We start from the raw sequence: 19,443 nt of genomic DNA, 5'->3' as shown, positions 1-19,443 counted from the left end.
GGGTCTGGAAGGATCTGGCTGTTCCCTATAAGCCTTAAATCAACAACAATGACAACAGCAGCAGCAATAATAATAATAGTGGCTGACCTTTATGGAACCCTACTCTGGTCCAGGAGGGCCCTGAGCTCCATGTGGCCACCGTCTCATTGCCTGACCCTCATTACTCTCCTGAGAAGCAGCTTCTACTGCTATTTATCCTCTTCTAACAGAGGCCTGGCGCAGCTGGCCTGAAGAAGGAGACAGCTGGGGCTCCAAGTCCAAGTCTGTCTGCCACAGGGCCTAACCACGTCCAAAGCATGGATCATGCCTGTCCCTAGGTCAGGCCGCCCCGTCCCTGATGCTGATCCCCTCCCAGTGGGGATAAGTTAGCCAAACAACCACCCGTGTGCTGTCTGCTTCCTGCTGAACCCTCCCAAACAAGCCCCAAGGGGGAGGTAGGTACTATTACTCTACTCCTTAGCTGTACCTCGATATGTCCCACACGCGTGGGGTGCCCACACACGCAGTCTCCAGGCCAATACAGTCCACTTCTTGGTCCAGCCAGAGCTCACACCAGGGCTGTGCCAGGCCTCCTTTTGGCACCTAGAATAGCCTCTGGCCTCTCCTTTTTTGGTTCCTCTGAAAGCTTCACCTTCCTTTGAGCTCAGAGGCCGCTCCAGAGGCTGCCCCGCGTTTCCAGGACCAAGAGTTATTTAAGTAGCAGGACTTGGGCTGATTCTCGCCAGCATCTCTAGGGCCTGGCACGAAGCAGTCACTCAGTAAATTCTGGTTGCTGTTTGCAAGGGATGAGAATAGTGAGGCCTTTCTGGAATGCCATTTGCCAGGGCCTCCTCAAACCTCAGCACACGCTTCCCTTTGCCTTAGCAAGTCCTCTTCCAGGAATCTGGCCAGTAGAAACGCTCTTGCACAAGCAACTGCAGGTGTGGATACAAAAATGTCAGGTCGGGTCACTCCCCCGCTCAAAAGCCTGCCATGGCTCCCATCTCACTCAGGATCAGAGCCCAGGTCCTGGTCAAAGACGCAGAATGGAAACTCTAGGGTAATAAAGAGGTAGCATGAATCAGCTCCTAATGGAGATAAGATGGAAGGCCACATTACTCAAGTAATCTAAAGGAGGCAGGAAACGAGAGAATAAGGAAAAAAGAACACCAGAGATAAACCAAAAATGAATAGTAAGATAGAAGATTTCAACGCAGCCGCATCAGTAATGAGGGCAAATACGAACGGTCTAACCCTGCATTGTCCACTCAGAGAGGCCTCATGTGACTGCCCAGCCCTGGGAACAGAGCTAGGCCAACAAGATGTTCTGAGTGGAAAATGCACACTGGATTTCAAAAACTCAGTGCGGGGTAGAAGGGGGGAAACACTGTACAACACGTGCTGGCGAGGATGTGGAGAAATCGGAACCCTTGTGCATTACTGGCGGGAATGTGAAATGGTGCAGCCACCGTGCACAACAGTGATTTCTCAAAAAGTTAAAAAGAGAATTACCAGATGACCAAGCGGTTCCATTCCTAGGTATATATCCAAAAGCATTGAAGGCAGACTCAGACACTTGTATGCCAATGTTTATAGCAGTGCTATTCGCAATACCCAAAAGGCGGAAGTAACCCAAGTGTCTGTCTATTATTGGATGGATAAACAGTGTGGTCTATTCAGACAATGGAATAGTATTCGGCCTTAAAAAGGAAGGAAATTCTGATAGATGCTACGAATGTGATGACTATCCTTGAAGACATTATGGTAAGTGAAATAAGCCAGACACAGAAGAATAAATACTGTATGATTCCACTTATATGAGGAAGAAGTGGTCAAATTCATAGACAAAGAAAGTAGAATGGAGGTTACCAGTAGGTGGTGGGAGAGGGGGATGGGGAATTACTGTTTAAGGGGCACAGAGTTTCTGTTTGGAAGGATGAACAAGTTCTGGAAATGGACAGCGGTGATGGTTACACAACATTGTAAATATACTTAATGCCACTGAATTGTGCACTTAAAAATGGTGAAAATGGGAAATTTTATGTCACGTGCATTTTACCACAATAAAAAAGACTGTGAAATATCTCATTAGTGACTTCTAGACTGATTACATGTTGAAATAATAGTATTCTGTATATAACAGGTTGCATAAAATATATTCACATTAATTTTCCCTATTTCTTTCTCCTGTGGCTAGGATTTTCTTACTGGACAGCACTGGTCTTGACATTCCAATCATCAAAAGGATATAGGCTATTTGCTGTCTGCAAGAGACACACTTTAAATGTAAGCACACTTTAAATATAAAGACATATATAGGCTCACAGTAAAAACTGGAACCAAAAAACAAACAAATCCCTAGAGGAGAGGTTAAATAAATTACGGAATACGCCTCCTCCTTTCGTTTGCTAAAAGAATGGCTTCTGGGGGGAGGGGTGGGGGACGGATGAATTGGGAGTCTGGGATTAGCAGATACAAACTATTATATACAGAATGGATAAACAACAAGGTCCTGGGACTTCCCCGGCGGTCCAGTGGTTAAGACTCTGCGCTTCCAATGCAGGGTTTGATCCCAGGTTGGGGAACTAAGATCCCACATGCAGCACAGTGCAGCCAAAAAAAAACCTTAAAAAACAAACGAACAAACAAACAACAAAAACAAAAAAACAAGGTCTTGGGGACTTCCCTAGTGGTCCAGTGGTTAAGAATCTGCCGTCCAATGCAGAGGACGTGGGTTTGATCGCTGGTCAGGGAGCTAGGATCCCACATGCCTTGAGGCAACTAAGCCTGCACACCACACCTAAGCCCGCGCACACCGCAACTACTGAGCCCACGTGCTCTGGAGCCCACATGCCACAACTGGAGAGAGAAGCCCATGCACCGCAGTGAAGATCCCGTGTGCCACAACTAAGATCCAACAAAGCCAAAAATAAATTAATTAAATAAATAAATATTTTTAAAAAAACAAGGTCCTACTGTAGAGCACAGGGAACTGTATTCAGTGTTCTGTAATAAACCACAATGGAAAAGACTATGAAAAAGAATGTAAATATATATGTATAACTGAATCACTTTGCTGTACAGCAGAAATTAACACAACATTGTAAATCAACTATACTTCAATTAAAAAAAAAAGAGTGGAGCTCTAGATTGCTGCCATGGAAATAATTCTAAGACATTTGTTCAAGTTAAAAAGCAAGGTGTAGAATAATTCATACGGTACATGTGACCAAGAGGAAAAAAATGTCTGCACAGAATAGAGGGGTAGAAAGAATGCACCCTCTCCTCTGGAGAGGGCAGGACAAGGGGACAGTGAAAAGACTTTCATAGTGTTATATATGACTTTTTTCCGTGCCTAATTAATTCATACAGATCTGCCCTCAAATTGGCAAACCCCAAAGAGTTAAGGAATCTGATCTTAGCCTCGGCATCCAGTGCAGGGCCCTTGAAGCAACTCGGAAATCGTCCGGAAACCACTCTACCCCTTGCTACTCAAAGGAGCAGCCTCAGTGTCCCCTGGGAGCCTGCTAGAAATGCAGAGTCTCAGGCCCGCCACAGACCCGCTGAATCAGACCCCCCCATTTGAACAGGCTCCCCAAGGGATTCGTGTGCACGTTCAAGTTTGAGAAACTGTTGATCTGCAACACAGCCCAATCTGTCTGCACAGATTTAGTAGGTACAGACTAAAGGCTGGTCAGTGATAATAATAGCAACCGCTGTGATAGTAATAGCAACCAGCACTTTCAACGGGCTTATTAACTGCCAGGCGGTACCTTATCTCAATGAAACTCCGCAGACATCCCACCACGTTGTAGATCATCTCGATCTACAACCCCAGATCTGCAATTCCAACCTCCAAAAATCTCTAAGAGCCATCCCCTTGTTTTCCCCTTTATTCATTGTGGGGCAAAAGCTAACCTGCAATGACTATCCTTACGTATCCTTCTTGGTGTAAAAGCCACAGATATATTAGCAGCAGGAACAGTACTTGCTGCAGAAATCTTTGGCCTATCTGGGGAAGGGGAGCTGCCCTGCCTGGCTGAGGGCTGCTTCACCTCATTCCAGCCTGCGCTGTGGTCTGAAATATTCTGAATGTCGACGCACCTCGTAAGCTGGTTACTGCCATCAATTTGCAGCACATCTGTTGACATGTGACATCATCTATGAAAACTCCGAGAGGAAGGCATCAGGCCCCCCCCCTCGCTGATGGGGAAACTGAGGCTGCGAGAGGTGGTGGGCCCCTGCTCCAAGTCCCGCAGCTGCCTCCAGGCCAGATCTGCCTCCGGGGTCCTGACCCCTTCCTTGCAGGTCTCACCATCAGTCACCCACCCGGGCTCACAAACTCACAAACACATCCGAGGAAGCTGGGAGCACCGCAGTTATGTTAATGAAGACACCACGGAGGGTAAAAAGGGAAAGAGGAGGGGGGGACGGCACCCTGCTGAGCCGGGGCCTCCACTGGCTAAGCTGAGACCCAGGCTGGATCCCAGGGCAAAAAGCGGAGTGGAGAGGGGCGGGGCAAAGGCAACTTCCTGACTGTGGGCTTTCGGTCCTGGTCCCTGTAACAAGCAAACAGTTAGGCTTTATGGCTAAAAGCCTGGGCTTTGGGGCCAGACTGCACCCCCCGGGGTTGGGTGGGGGATCCCCAGTCTACCCTTTAGCAGATGTGTGACGCTGGGCAAGTCACTTAACTGCCCAGTGCCTCGGTTTCCTCATCTGTAAAATGGGGATGCTCACTGCCCCTACCTCCTAAGGTCCTAACGTGAGTAACCGAGTCAGGACTTGTGAGGGCCCTAGACTGGTGCCCATGGCCGTGTGGGCTGTTATTATTATTGCTGCTACAGTCATGAGCTGTGGAAAGCTCCTAACTGGATCCACAACACCCCTGAAGTCCTCCGCCAAAGGTTGCGATGTGGAGTCAAGCATGCGTTTCTCTGGGGGAAACGTCGGAGGCCTCCGAGCAGGTTCCCCAAAGGACCTGAGCCCTCCTTCCCCCACACTAAGGACCACCTCGTGCTCTTAAGACCTTGCCCTGGAAAAGATAAAAGGCAGCTGCCTCTCCCAGCTGGGGCAGGACGGCCAAAGCTCTCGCCCTCCCAACAGCTGGCAATACCACCGGCCTCCCCATCTCCTGCCCCCCAGCTCCTGTCACCCCCTCCTGTCTCCAAGCAGGTTTGCACTGGCCTCCTGAACTCCTTCCCAACTGCACAAACATCTTTCTTCTGCCTTCACACCCCTCTCTTCCTCACCTCCTGACCTGTAAGGAAGCTTCACTCTTGAGCCCAACCCAGCACCGCCCCTCCTCCCTCTTCTTCTAGAATCTTCCTTCGCTCCTTTCCTTTTCTCTAAGCCTGCTCAGATCCTAAAACTCTCTAAGCCTGGTCCCTCATTCATGCAGTGAATACTGAGTCTGGACGCATTCCCAGTCAGGTCCGGGGGAAGAATCCTCATACAGAAATAAACTGTGTGACATGGAGGAATTTGGACAGGGTAGTCCAGGAAGGCTTCCCAGAGGAGGCGGTATTTAAGCAGAGGCCTGCAGGACAGGACGAGGAGCCCAGAGACAGGAAGGAATGGGAGAAGATCACGGCAAGTAGAGGCAAGGGCAAAGGTGGGGAGGCAGGAACAAGCTGGGTGTGGGAAGAAAGCAAGGTGAAAGGGCAGGAGATGAGGTCAGGGAGATAAGCCCAGGCCAGACTAACGGGGCTCTGTGGGGGGAGGTGAGAGTTAGACTTTCACCTGAGGGCACTAGGGAGCCATAAAGGGTAGCAAGATTTTTTTTTTCAATCTCTGGCTGCCAAGAGCTCCATCTGCCTGCCTGCCTTCCGTCCGTCCGTCCATCCATCCATCCATCCATCCACGAAGCCATCCTTCTCTCATGACTTCGCACCATATTCCAGTCTGGCTTCCGCCCCTACATACCCATCAAACCCAGGAAATCTTTGCTTCCAGAACAGCCTCATCCAACCCAGGAAGCCTGTCCTCAGGTCCATGGAAGTTAAGCCTCTCTAAAAACTCTCCCACTTTGTTCCTGAGACGCTGATTGTGCCTCATCCTGCTCCTCCCTTTCTCTGTTTGGGCCAAAGAAGCTCCCACCCCTCCCTACACGTGGGTGGCCGCCTAAGTTGATTCTCCACCCGCTCCTGTCCTCTCCCTGGGGAATCATCCCCATCCCTGGGACTTCAGTGATCACTCCGTGTCGCCGTCTCTCACTCGTGATGCCTCCAGTTCATTCATTCATTCAGTCCGCACCTCACCACCAGCCGAGAGGAAGCTGGAGCTTTACTCTCTGGGGTTTGTGTTCCCCAAACTATAGATACCACTACAGCATCTCAAGTAAGGGCACCTGCATCCACTCAGTTGCTCAGGCCAGTGACTTTGGATCATCCTGGGCTCCCTCTTTCTCTTACCTGCCATCAACAAAACCAAAGCACCCCAGACCTCAGCCCCAGTGTCCTGGGCCCTCTTTCCCCATGAAGCTTCAACTGGCCTCTGTGCAAAGCATGCCAGGTTTCTCTCTGCTAGAAACGGCGTGGAGCCCAAAGCCTGGCCCCAGAAGCCCTCTCCTCCAGGAAGCCTGCCCTGATACACCAACATACCCCAGAAGCAATGCCTCCTCCTGGCCTCCACCAGCCCAGCTGACACTCCTGAGACACTGATCTCACCTTGCAGGGAGGATGCGTGTGTTTTGGGCTTACCCCACTCCCCTGTCCCGAGTGCAGAGCTCTGAGGCCCTGCACAAGGGAGGCCTGCTATGTGGGTCTGAATTAACCAGTACGACGCGCCTGGATTCAAATCCCTGCTCTGCCAGCAGCTAGCTGTGTAACCCTGGACAAGGCGCTTCACCTCTCACTGTAACAGGGAGAGGAAGGCAACCGGGGGTCTGGCCCTGGGGAGAATTCTAAGCAAACCATGAAAACTGCACCGCACGCAGTCCCACAGCCAGGAGAAGCAACAGACAAGATGGACAAGTAACAACACAGGAGGCCTGAAAGCGGGTGCTGGGCGAAAAAGACTCAGAAGGAGAAATACAGCAGGATCCTCTGTAGAAAGCAAAAATCCACCACACAAAGCAAACAATTCGCCAGGGCACAGAACAATTTGCCAGGGCATTGGGCCAGGGAAGGGAACGGGAATACGAGGGAATCTTACACAGATATATATATATGCACTTGCATATACGTGTATACAATATATACATTTACTATATGCCTATTATACTGCTAAGTTTAAATTTACCACTAAATTATTACATAAAGTATAATAACATGTAACATATATTAATGTATGTGTGTGGGTATATATATTTTACCGTTCATTTGCTTAAAGCAGACTTCCGTCAGGAACTCCCTTAAATAAATCTCCCTATTCTGCTACAGAGTCTGGCCGGGGGCTCTTCAGGCCCAGAAGTTGGCTCCGTGTTCCCTGTGACCAATGCAGACACGGCTCCCTGCCCCTTAAAGGTCGCAAAGAAAAAATAGGACTGTGGAAGGGGGACGGGCTCGGGGAGGGGCAAGGGCTGGGCAGATGTCAGGGAATTCTGCTGGTCCAGCTAAGGAGACAGAAATCTGACAAAGAAAAACGGCTCCTCACGAAACAGCTTTGAGACTTTAGGTGGCAAAGCACAGGCAGCCCGGGAGGGCCCCAGAAACCAGAAGGCAAAGACGGAGCAGAAGTTTCCCGGACATTTTTATCAACTTCGAGACCTGAGTCTTTCCCCATTTTAGCATCTCTGTAAAAGGAGGCGTAACTCACAACAAATGGCTCGTGTGAACACAGCATGTGTGGCTTCCAGTCCTGGTTGAACTGAGGAGGACAGCACCTGAGCACCCCCCTCCAGCCTCAGTCTCCCTGCTGAGCAGTGGGCAGTCCTGACCTGCCCCCTGGGCCCTGATTCACTCCCTCTCTGAAGACACTTAGGGAGCGAGTACTGGGCAGTGGGGAGGTGGCTAGGGCAGGATGGGCAACGTCCATGGACCAAGTGTCAAGTGCAGTTGGGAGACCCATGGCTGCCTGTCCTGGGTGAGGGGCCTGCCGGTGGAGCTTTGCCACTGCAGGCAGAGCCCTGCAGCTTTGAGGGCTGGGCTTCCTGAGCCAAGGAACCACTCAGGGGCCAGGCTTGATAAAAGTGGTGGGGGGATGGGCCCGGGGATGGGGGCAATGAAGGCAGCTGAGCCTGGCTGGGGGCCTCTCGGGCCCCACCCACCAGGACTCCCAGGAGATGCGTGGCACCCCGAGACTGGCATTTTTGGTGCTTTGGAAGCAGGTGGGTCACACTTTTTAAGAAACAGAATAGCGACTGCAAGCACAGGCTCTCTGCTCCCTTTCTCCATGCCTGTGACATGTCCATCCTTCAGTCAGTCAGTGGGTCAGTCAACAAACATTACAGGATTCCTACTGCACACCAGGAGCTGAGAACACGAGGCACATCATTTCCCTCCTTCTGTTTATAGAATCTAGTGAGAAAGCCAGGCCTGAAGAAAAGCTCACGGGATACCTACATCCCTATGGGGCTACGAGGGGTGGAACAGTGAAATGGGAGAGCATCCCTACGCCAGAGGCTGAGGCTGGGAAGGGCACCCAGGGGAGGGGTGATGAGACTTCAAGGCGGGGCTGGGGGGGCAGATTTCTCTCTCCCGAGAGAAAGGAGGTAAAGCCTTCCCAAGGACTCCTGCTCCGTGATGAAAAGGCTAAATCTCAAAGCAGTGATGCTGAGCTGAGGTGCTCAACCCAAAGGACCACACAAGTCTGCGGGATTCAAGAAGAGGCAAGGGCAGACCCACAACAGGATAAACGAGCAGCGGCCCGTGACCCGCTGCCCTGGGAGGGGGTGCTGACTGTGAAGGGGCACAAAGCAACTTTTTGGCTGCGATGTGAACGCTCTGGATCTCGATGGGGTGTGGATTACACAGGCTGCTAGGGTTTGGCAAGACTCGTGGAGAAGCACCCTTAACCTCTGTGTATTTCATCGTATGCCAGTTACACTCCATGAGAGGATGGGGGAGAAAAACATACATACATACATGCACACACACACACACAAAACTTTCTGTGAAAGGGGATGCACGGGGGCTTCCCTGGTGGCGCAGTGGTTGAGAGTCCGCCTGCCGATGCAGGGGACGCGGGTTCGTGCCCCGGTGCGGGAGGATCCCACATGCCGCAGAGCGGCTGGGCCCGTGAGCCATGGCCGCTGAGCCTGCGCGTCCGGAGCCTGTGCTCCGCAACGGGAGAGGCCACAGCAGTGAGAGGCCTGCGTACCGCCAAAAAAAAAAAAGGGATGCATGTCCACAAAAGCGGGAGGGCACTGGGCATGTTCTGGGGAGAGAAGTGAGGTCACCGTGGCCAAGGCCTGCTAGGCCAAGGGGAGCCTGGCCTGAGAGGGTAAAGAGCTGAGAACTCCTCCGGGGGCCCCCCGTCACCTAGCCTGGAGGGCTTGGTGCTCGAAGATGGGTGAGGTACCTTGAAGGACAGGAGGGAGGTTACAGTCTAGCCAACTGCCACAATCATCCCGTGAGCATCTGTGAGCAACAGCCTGCCCAGTACCACATAGTGGACGAGAGGCAGGGCGGCATCCACCCTCTGGAAAGGGGGCTCCAGGGACCTTCGATCTGCAGGTGTCCTGGAGGAACGGACCGCTTTTACCTCCAAGCTGCAGAGGCCACCGGGGCTCCCTCCAGGGCCCCAGGGGTCATTAACGAGGGTCCCACAGCCATAGAGATGTTCCTCCCTCACTCCGCATCCAAGGCTGCCAGGATGGGACATAGGGGACACAGGAAGCTGGGGGGGGTTACCTAGATGTCAACAGCCCCCTCCAGCCCCTCGAAGGACAAGACACACTTTGAAGGAGAATTATAGAGGATGGAGTGAGCAAAAGGAGGGGATTAAGGCAGCCAGACCTGGTCAGGGGCTCCAGGGATATAACCCTTCCTCTGACCCTCTTACCCCTGGAAGGAGCGTTTGGTTACAGCCTCCACGGAAGTGATAACTAACTACAGTGACAATGGTGACGGCTACCTTCTGCAGAGCGCTTACTCTGAGCCAGGCACTTGCAAAACACTTTTCCCCTCAGGACCTGATTTAACTGATGCAAAAGCTCTTGAGAGAAGCATCGATTTATTATTCCTGTACTTCTGGTTCTCTAATCTGGAATTAGAGAAAGGAAGTAACTTGCCGCCAAGTCACAAGGTTAGAAGGGGCAGAAAGAGGACTCGAACCCGGGCGGCTGACCTAGTAACCCCTCATTGCCGGGGTCATTTGTCCATCCCCCTGCCACTGGCCCACCTTCTCTGACTGTGATTTCTGCACAGAATATCAGAACCCACTTCCAGGCATAAATCCCCAAGCCCGTGTGATCAGAAACAGCCACCAAGGTGCAAAGCCTGGGGTGGCCAAGACAGGATGGGAACACAGATCAAGGACAACCTGACCAAAGTTTACTACCCGCAGCCTCGATTTCCCCAATCTATGAAATGGGCCTAATGTCTCTTCCATCACAGAACAGGATAGAACCCAGAGGTGATGAAACAGATTCTGGATACCAAAAATAATAACACCATTAGTAACGATAATGATACAGTTGAACTGATATGATATCTGGAATCTGCTTAAATGTACTCCAGTAGAAAAGGGAAAAGAAAGCGCAGGGTGGAGCGGAGGGTGGGGGGGCGGGCGGGAGGAGGGATCAGTAGAAAATTGGTGAAGCTGGCGATGGGTACACAGGGGTTGATTATTTTATTCTCTCAACTCTTGGTGGGTACTTTAAAATTTCCATGATAAAAAATTAAAATAATAACAAGCAAAGTGAATTTTCACCGCACTCCTGCAAGCCAGGGCCTGTCTTAAAAGCCTTCTACATCTTCACTCATTTAAGCTTCACAAAGACTCCATGAGTTCTGTTACAGATGAGGAAACTGAGGCCCAAAGGGTATTTGATTGCCTTGGAACCTTCCCTCTGATTAAAATGCCAACATTGACTGCCCGGGGTTGTAGGGGAAGGAGGCAAGGACGCAGGTATCTAATTCCACGGGAGATTTCTCTCCATCATCATCATCATCACCACCATCATTACCATCATCACCACCAACACCATCACCACCAACACCATCACAGCCACTGACATCTTCTGAGCACTCGTGATATGTCAGGCACTGTGTTAAGCTCGGAACATCCATGAGCACACAGGTAGGTCTCCCATCACAGCCGTTCTTCCAGATGAGGAAAGCGAGACCCAGAGCAGGACAGCCCTGTCTGTCCCCAGGGCCATGCCGCCGCAGCAGCCTGCCCTGTGCCCTCCGCTGCTGTGCGGTTTAGAATGCCAACAATGTTCCCTATGTGCCTTTCAGGAAGACAATGGAGAGCTTTCAGAGTGGCGAAGTCAGCGTGGGGCCCACAGGAGAACAGTAATCATAGTGAAGATAACAGTAACATCAGATGCTCCTTCCTGAACGGCTACTGCACGCCCGGCTGGGGAGGGCAGGGCCTCCTTCGGCCCTCACAGCCCACCTGCCAGGGAGCCATCATGGGCCCATTTTACAGACAAGGAAATCGAGACCCAGAAAAGGATCACTTGCCCAAGGTCACGCTGCAGGGGAGTGGAAAAGCCAGCATTCCCTCCCCTGCCTGCCAGTAAGGGAGCTCACAGCCCAGAATTAAGGGGTTCCTGACCCCAGGAGACAGAACTGCATAGAATGACAGATGACACCTCCACTGAATGACTCAGCTAGGCTACCCATGCACCTTGATGGGTATTATTTAATCCTCACGACAACCTTTCCAAAAGTAGGTACTGAGGTGAACCCATTTAACAGAGGGGACAACGGAGGCCCAGAGCCAGCAAGCCCCCTGCCTGCATCCATTCAGCCAGCAAGCGGCAGAGCCAGGATTCGAATCAACAGCGCCCCCACCCTTGACCTCTACACCAAGTGGCAAGCTCAGGGTGCAGACCACAGGCAGGAAGGAAGGGGCAAGGAGGTCACAAGAGGCAAAGACAATGGATGGATGGGTGGGATGACTTGAACAGGAGCGGAAACGATTTCCTTCAAGACATAGCTCCACAGGTGCCTCCTAAGAGTGACCGAATCGCAGGCTCTTGACCCAGCAACCCCGCCTCCAGGAGTTTATCCCGCTGGCATACCCACTTCCCAGTAAGACAAATGGATGCATGCCCTCTGGCTCTGCATGCTGAAACTTTAGGAAACACCTCCATATCCGTGTTGAGTCAAGGAGGATTTGCCCACACTGAGGAATACAACGCAGCTGAGAAAAAGCCAAAGAGACTCCTCCACGTATTGCGCACATCTCCCAGGGAGATGAAGTGAAAAAAGCAACGTGCAGAACGATGGGAAGAGGGGGCTACCATCTGTGCAAAATAAATATTTTTTAAGACATACACATGTATATAAATGTGTGTGCACAGAACATCAGGATTGAGGCGGTGCTCTGGGGAGGCGAGTTGGGGGACCAGGGATGCCCCGGAGGGTAAAGGGGGAGACTTACTATGTTTGAGATTTTGAATTTGTCCCACGTGGATGTATCAGTCAGAAAAAAAGAGAAAGAGAGAAAGAAGCTGCTTCCCCCTTGGAGCCTTTGCAAACCACCCAGACAAAAGGCATCAAAGTCCCCCAGCGGCCTTGAAGACGACACTTCTCTCTAGCCTCCTCCCGGGTTGGGTCCCAATATCACAACTGGGCCCCAGGGCCGTGGCACACAGTAGGCCCTCAGAAAGTTTAATCGGGAACAATTAAAGACAGACAGGCCCTCTCTCCAGCTTCTCCTGCCAACAGATCCCCCGCCACCATGAATACCTGCAAACTCAGGACACAAAACTAACTGTCGCCAAACCAGAAATGTCTTAGAAAACCTTCTCTTTTCCCGTTGGGGGACCTTGCATGCCACTGAGACACAAAGGCTTCAGTCAATGGGGATAAAACTCTATTGGTGGTACCCCAGGCAGGGGAGAAGTCTAGGGAAGGAAGGAGGAGGGAATCCTTGGGGACCAGTCAACCAAACATTTCCCATGTGTCTCTAGTGTGACACATCCTACACTGGGGAGCCAACTGAGACAAGCCCTCCACCCTCAGAGAACGGGGACAAACTTGGATATGACCCGGTGAAAAAGGGGGGCAAGTCATTCGGATTGGGGGGAGAACATTTTATATCATGGATGTAAAACAGGCAACTTGCTGTTTCCACTAAGAGTCAGGGAGCCTGGTGGGGGAAAGACCCCGAAGAGACAGAGGCAAGAGAACCATGCCCCCCCCCACCTCTCCCCTGCAGGGCGGGAGAGGGAGAAAGGCAGCCCCTCACTGCTTTCCAGGCCCAGGCCGGCTAGAAAGGAATGCCATGTTTTCCTGTTTCCAATTAACTTCCCCCCACCAGCAGCCCTCTGCATTCTTGAGACCAGGAGTCAAGACAGCCACGGGGGAGAGCTGGGAGGGCGGGAGGGAACTCTGATGGTGGCTGGGCCTGGAGCTCAAAGGTGACCCCCCCAGGACCCCAGGGTACCCACACACACCCCAGGACCCTCCTGCCAGGCCCCCTGGGCTTGGGGCTGACCCCTGGACCCTTTCACAGACTCTCACAGGGGAGAGGGGGAAGACCCCACATCCCCAGGGAAGGTTGGGGAAGGCCCCTGAGGCCTCTGGGAAGGAAGCGGGCAAAAAAGGGGGGCGGGGCATAGGCCTGTCACTCTTGGGCCTCACACTTCCCCCCTTTTCCACCGCCACCCTGCCCCCCCAAAAATCAGTTCCAACTTTCAGGAAGCACTCACCCTAGAGAGACCTACAGCTCCTCCCCTCCTGCCCCTGCCCCACAGGAATTATGATTACTTATGATGCCTGTCACCTCAGGAAGGTATTTGCAGGGTGTCCCTCAAAGTGTTAGCCCCTCTCCAATCACACCCCCGTCCCTGAAGTCTGGGCTGGAGTCCCCTCTCAGCCATGGAACAGGTTTCCGCTGGACTCGGTTTCCTCATCTGTAAAATGGCAAGATCGCCCCGTATTGCCCCCCTCACTGGGTAAGCTGGGCCCTCCCCAGCCCTTCCCCTTCCTCCCCCACCACCACAACCCACCGGCCAAATGTGTATTCGGCACCAGTAAGTGCTGAAGGAGTGGGGTCCCAGAGAGCTGGAGGCTGCTGAAGGGGTGGGGTCCCAGAGAGCTGGAGATGGAGAGCCACCAAAGTGGAACTCCTTACTGCCTGCCCTCACACACCACCACAGGGAATTCCTCCAGGGTAGATGCCTTTTGCCATTCACCCTAAAATACCCAGCACCCAACTTTCCTCCCCACTCCTACAGGCCTGCCATATCCCCATATGCTGAAGGAGAAATAAAAATAACACGTTTGGATAAAACTTTCAGTCACCGCAAGGTCAGTTAAGGAAGCTCTACTGATCCCCACCTGCAGATGAGGAAACTGAGGACCAGTGACTGAGGTTACAGAGTGGGACAGGGAGTCTGCCACCCAGGCTGAGAGGAGAACGGGCAGGGGAGTTCTCTGCCAGCTACATCATGGAGCCACGGAGGGTCCCAGGACAGAGCGACGACGAAGGTCCCCGGCAGCTCAGATTCCCTCCCAGCGGGGCCGAGTCCCAGCTCAGGTGGAACAGGAAGAGGATGATAGAGGGGCCACCAACCAAGTGCCCCCCAAACCCCAGCCGGCGAGGCCTGGGGCCCCCCCTTCTCCTGACTCCACACCTCCAATCCTCAGCTCCTGCAGGCAAACACTCTGCTCCAGCCACAGGTGAAAGCATCCTGCCCTCAGCCCAGCTTCCAGATGCTCCTTACCCCTTCCCCAAAGGAGCACTCGGTTGGGGGGGGGGGGGGGGGTGAATTCAGCCGCTCCTTCCTGGTATTATCTACATTTGAGACTCAACTGAAGTCAAAGGGACAAATTGCCAAAGAGGGGTACAGGAGAACCTAAGAGTTTTGAGCTGAGTTGGAAAAACCTGAGACGGTTACAGATTGGGGCTGTGTGACCCCGGGCAAGTCACTTAGCTTCTCTGAGCCTCCATTAGCCTGTCTGCAAAATGGGAATCACATAACTGACCCAATTTCCTCCTCGGGTGGTGGCCAGTGGGTAGCGCACCTAACAGTAGCCAATTCCTAATGCTCTCTGGGTAGGAGATGTTATTTCCGCCTTCCAGAAGTGGGGGAGCTCTGGGGGAGGGGGGTGTAGCTAAGCACACCCCTTAAGTCTCACTGGACGCTGGCACATGGGAAGGGGGTGGCTCCTCAGCTGTCCTCCTCCCCTGTTCTCCCACCACCCTAGCAGGTCGGCGTTGACTGAGGCCCCCATCCCCACCCCAGGTGAGGGGAGAGGTGTGAAAGCACAGAGCACTTCTCAGAAGTCTCAGGCCGTGAAGTCTGGGGGTGTTTCTAAAAACTGTTTCCCTGACAAGCGCCCCAGGAAAGGAGGTGTGAGGGAAAAGCAAACCTCCAATACATCCCCAGATCTATACTATCGGAGGGCTGTGTGACAAAAGGGGCTGCCTGTCCGGACAGAAGGCCGAGCACCGGCAGGAGCCCCGGTCCAGGTACACCAGAGGGCTGGGACCTGTCACCCTGGCCTCCGGGGAGAGCTGACACAGCGGCCTCTGACCCCACCTCCCGGGAAGTTCAGCTGCTCAGAACCACAAAGCAAAACAAAGGGGTGCGGAGAGGAAGGAGCCGCCGTGCCTTCCAATCACCGCTGCCTCCCGAGCCCGCCCGCGGCTGCTCGCCCCGCTCGCCGCTGGCCGCGGACCAAGGCCTGGGCAGCCGGCGGTCCCTGGTCTCCCCGCGGCCGCCCGTGACAGGAGCCGGAGAAGCAGCCGAGGGGCAGCGAGGGATGGGAAAACCAGATGGCTCCATCCCTCCTCCCTCCTGCTCCATCCCTCCCTCCGGGTGCCCGCGGCCCGGCCGCCCTCCGCAGGGGCTAGGGGAGGCCTCGGGCCCGGCTCGTCCGGGCTCACCACAGGGAAAGGGCTGCCTTTGTCTAAAGGTCACCACCCGAGCGCGGTGCCCGGGCTGGGCCTGGTGCCTCCCATTGCTAGGACGAGGGGGTGGAGATGGGGGGCCGCCCCAAATCTCGGAGGTGACAGGGGTAAGGCTCACCTCCCTCCTCCCCCCACCCCCCGTAACGGCCCCCTCCGGGAACAACCAGCTAGCGGGGGCGGGGGTCAACTCCTTTCATTGCTGGGGGGTGGGGGACCAAGTCAACTCCTTTCATTGTTTCGGGGCGGTGGGGAGGAGGAGACCCAGTGGCTTCCTTCCGCATCCATCCCTCCCCAGCATGCCGGAGGCCCCGTTTCTCTCCGGCACCCCCGGAGGGATCTGAGGAGGGAGCGCAGGGGACGGGCGAGAGGGGGAGATGAAGGCTCGCCAGCTCCGGCCGGGAAACCACCATCCGCTGCCCCCATTGCCCTCTTCTTCCCCAAAAGGCAGGGAGCAGGGTGAGGGGAGGGGGGGCCCCCGGGCCGGGGGAGGGGGTCTCCCCACCCCTCCCCCCGTGGAACGTTAGGTCTCGTTTTTCCGCCGCTCCATTGTATCCCCGGCAGCCGGCGGGAGGGCCGGAGAGGCACCGGGCGCCGGGTTTGGGCAGGGGAGCCCAGGGTGGGTGGAGGGGGGGTCCCCGCAGAATCGGGGCGGCGGTGATGGAGAGACGCGGGGGGTGAGGGGGGGCTACCGGGGGTGGTGGGCGCCGAACAGAAAAAGAGGCAGCGGGCGATGCGCCCCGGTTGGGGGGCTAAGTGTGTGAGTGTCGGGGGGGTGGGTTCGGCCCCGGCTCCGGCTCCCCCCACACACACCCTCGCCGCCAACCCCCACTCCCCCCTCGCTTTTGCGCCCTGTCACAGCCCCGACTCGCAGGTAGAGAGAGTTAAGAGATTTAAAGAGAAATTGCTACATTGTGAGAAACTCACCCTGATGTTTGAGCAGCCGTCGGCGCGGGGTCTCCGAGACGGCCCCGCACGGGCTGCAAAGGGAGGACCCAGAAGGGGCCGACCGGCCGGGCCGGTCAGCGCACTGCCTGATCGCATGGCGGCCGCCCGGCAGCCTCCGCCAGGCCCCTGCCGCCGCCCCGCGCCGCGGCCCGGGCACCCCGGACCCGCGCCCGCTCCGGGCGGGACCCCTCGGGTTTGCAAAAAAAAAAAAAAAAAAAAAAATTATTTTTTAATTACATGCAAAAGAAAAAAAAACCTTGCGGGTTTTGTGTTCCGCCCCCCCCTTTCCTCCTCCTCCTCCTCCTCCTCCTCCCTCCGCCCTCGCCGAGGGACGGGCTTGGGGGAGGCCCCGCCCCGCGACTCAGCAAACCAGCTTCGGCTCTGGGCGCCGAGCTGCGGGCCCGCGAACGAATGGGAGGCTGCGAACGCCCCGGGAGGGTGACCTCCGCACCGGCGCCGCCCCTTCCCCAGCCCTAGTCCCGGGGGTTCAGGGGCGCCCCTTCCCAGGCTACGGTGGAGTCCGCCGACTGCATCGAGCAATGCTCCGGATTAGGGGAAAAGGCTAAAGGGATTCGCCCTCCCGTATCCCGGGCGCCCAGCCCGTCTGGGGAGCGGGCGCGGTGCGCCCTGGGCGCGCCCCGACGCGGGGGATGGTCGCCAGGCGGGAGGACGCGACCAGGGGGAGCGCCGAAGGTTCGAAAAGGTAGCGGGAGTCGCGGCTGGAGGAGAGGGGGAGGCCCCGCAGGTGGAATCGCGAAGGAGCCGGGAGTCGGAGCCAAAAGGGTGGAAGGTGCGGGGGCGGGGGGTGCTTTGGGGCTACTGGCCGGGACCCCGAACGCGGCTCGCTCACTCACCTCAATCGGTCTTTTGAGCTGCTACGCCCCGGGGAGGGCGCCGGGGACGTGGGTCCGACCTGTTTTAGAGCCTCCTCGAGGCCTCTCGGGCCGCGCAGATGGGACTCCCAGAAGCCCCGGGACGCCTCGGTGGTGTTTGGTCTGTTTCCGCCCCGCGGGGCCGTGTACGCCTTGCGGGCGTGACACTTCGGTTCGCGCGTTCGTTCAGGGAACGCTTGCTGAGCGCCTGCTGTGTGCCCTGAGCCTTGCTCAGGGCCCATCGAGCACCCAGACAGCTCGGAGCTACCCTGCCGGGGCGCACAGGCCAACGGGACTTATATTCTGGTCTCTTCTTACCTTCTGTTTCCCCGATGCCCTGGAAAAGCCATGTGTATACCGAAGCAATTCAATAAATGTGTGTTGAATGAATGAGTGATTGAGACCTATGTGTTTTAAGCTTTGGAATTGATCCTGGCATCTTGGTGGCACTACGCGTATTATTTAAGACACCACGGAGGTTAAGCGCGCTGACTCAAACCAGCGAGCCTGTGCTTCACATCCTGCCGCTTCCTTTGCTGTGTGACCTTGGACAAATTACTTCACCTCTCCGTGCCTCCATTTCCAAGAGGAAATAATTAATAGGCCTCATTTCATAAGGTCATTAGGAGAAAATGTTCTCATGGGGAGCAGCATCTGACAGGAAGTGCCAGAAAAGTGCTGTTATTATTTACTATTATAGTAAAAGGAAACTTTATCAATTCCAGAAGTGAACACGTGTTGCCGCAAACATGAGACAGTGGTCAGTCTATAACTCATATAGTTATAGTAATCCATGGCCCACTGAGATATGTGACCTTCCAGGAACGGCAACATAGGAGGACATTATTTTTGTGCAGGTTGCCCTTCCATTTGCTAAGATTGAGCCACTGGGCTACACCTTCAGTATTCATTTACCTGGGTGCCATTTTTCCAGTCTTCACCAAGAAGAGATCTCCAGGAACTCCCATCTAGAGACCTTTAGTTATTCCCACCTTGCAGTGTAGAAAACTAAATTGGCTCAGAGAGGGGAAGCGTTTTGCCCAAGGTCACACAACCGGGAAGTGGGACCTGATCTGAGCTGGGTGGCACTGGTGTCTCTTGTTATAGCTGCCAACCCTGGGGGGCTCGGAACTAGGGAACTGACTGGGGTTCAAAGGTAGCAGACCTGAGGCATTGCGGGGGGTGACTGTCCAAGTTTATTCATTCATACAGGAAGTATTGTTTATGGGTATCTAGTGTGTGCCAGGAATATAGCAGTGACCAAGAACACCCTGGTTCCTGCCCCATCGCTACCCCCTAGCCCCATTCTGCAGCTCACAGTCTATTAAGGGACACAGACAATGAGCAAGTAAGCAAATAAGTCACTTAGCCTCAGTTTCCCCTGCCCTCTGTAGCAGGTTCCAGGCTTCTTAGGTGCATTATGGTATCTACCACTCCCCCAACACACACCCCAGAACAGTGCCTGGCACTTAATAAGTGCTCAAGAAAGATCTGCTGAGCAATGAGATAATACCCACCCTTCCACAGGCATACCTGACCTCTTAGGAAGATGGTCTTGAGGCCAGGCGGCCTGGAATGGGCATGGGTGTGAAAGAAGCCCCCAATCTAGCCATCGCTGGCAAAGCCCTGGGAGGTCAAATGTCCAAGGCCAGAGGAGGGGTCTATATGCACC

General features: G+C 54.4%; 1 protein-coding gene across 9 annotated transcripts in view; it reads right to left on the bottom strand.

Annotated features, from left to right (window-relative positions):
• Positions 1–18,171, bottom strand: part of BICRA (BRD4 interacting chromatin remodeling complex associated protein) — a 75,736-nt gene extending 57,565 nt beyond the window's left edge. For 4 of the 9 annotated variants that reach the window (XM_073796076.1, XM_073796075.1, XM_033845767.2 and 1 more), the window contains exons 1-2: positions 17,754–18,171; positions 16,879–17,087 (exon numbers count right to left, since the gene is read on the bottom strand). The gene's annotated coding sequence lies outside the window, so the exon portion shown is untranslated. Of the gene's footprint in view, positions 1–466; positions 8,991–16,878; positions 17,088–17,753 lie in introns of those variants that run through there. The other 5 variants (XM_073796077.1, XM_073796078.1, XM_073796079.1 and 2 more) reach the window with 3 other exon arrangements.
• Between the last annotated feature and the right edge of the window lie 1,272 nt (positions 18,172–19,443).

This window comes from Tursiops truncatus, chromosome 19 (assembly GCF_011762595.2).
Source record: "Tursiops truncatus isolate mTurTru1 chromosome 19, mTurTru1.mat.Y, whole genome shotgun sequence".
Taxonomy (NCBI): Eukaryota; Metazoa; Chordata; class Mammalia; order Artiodactyla; family Delphinidae; genus Tursiops; species Tursiops truncatus.
Note: the sequence above shows the minus strand (reverse complement) of the source record. Positions and strands in the feature narration are given on the sequence as shown.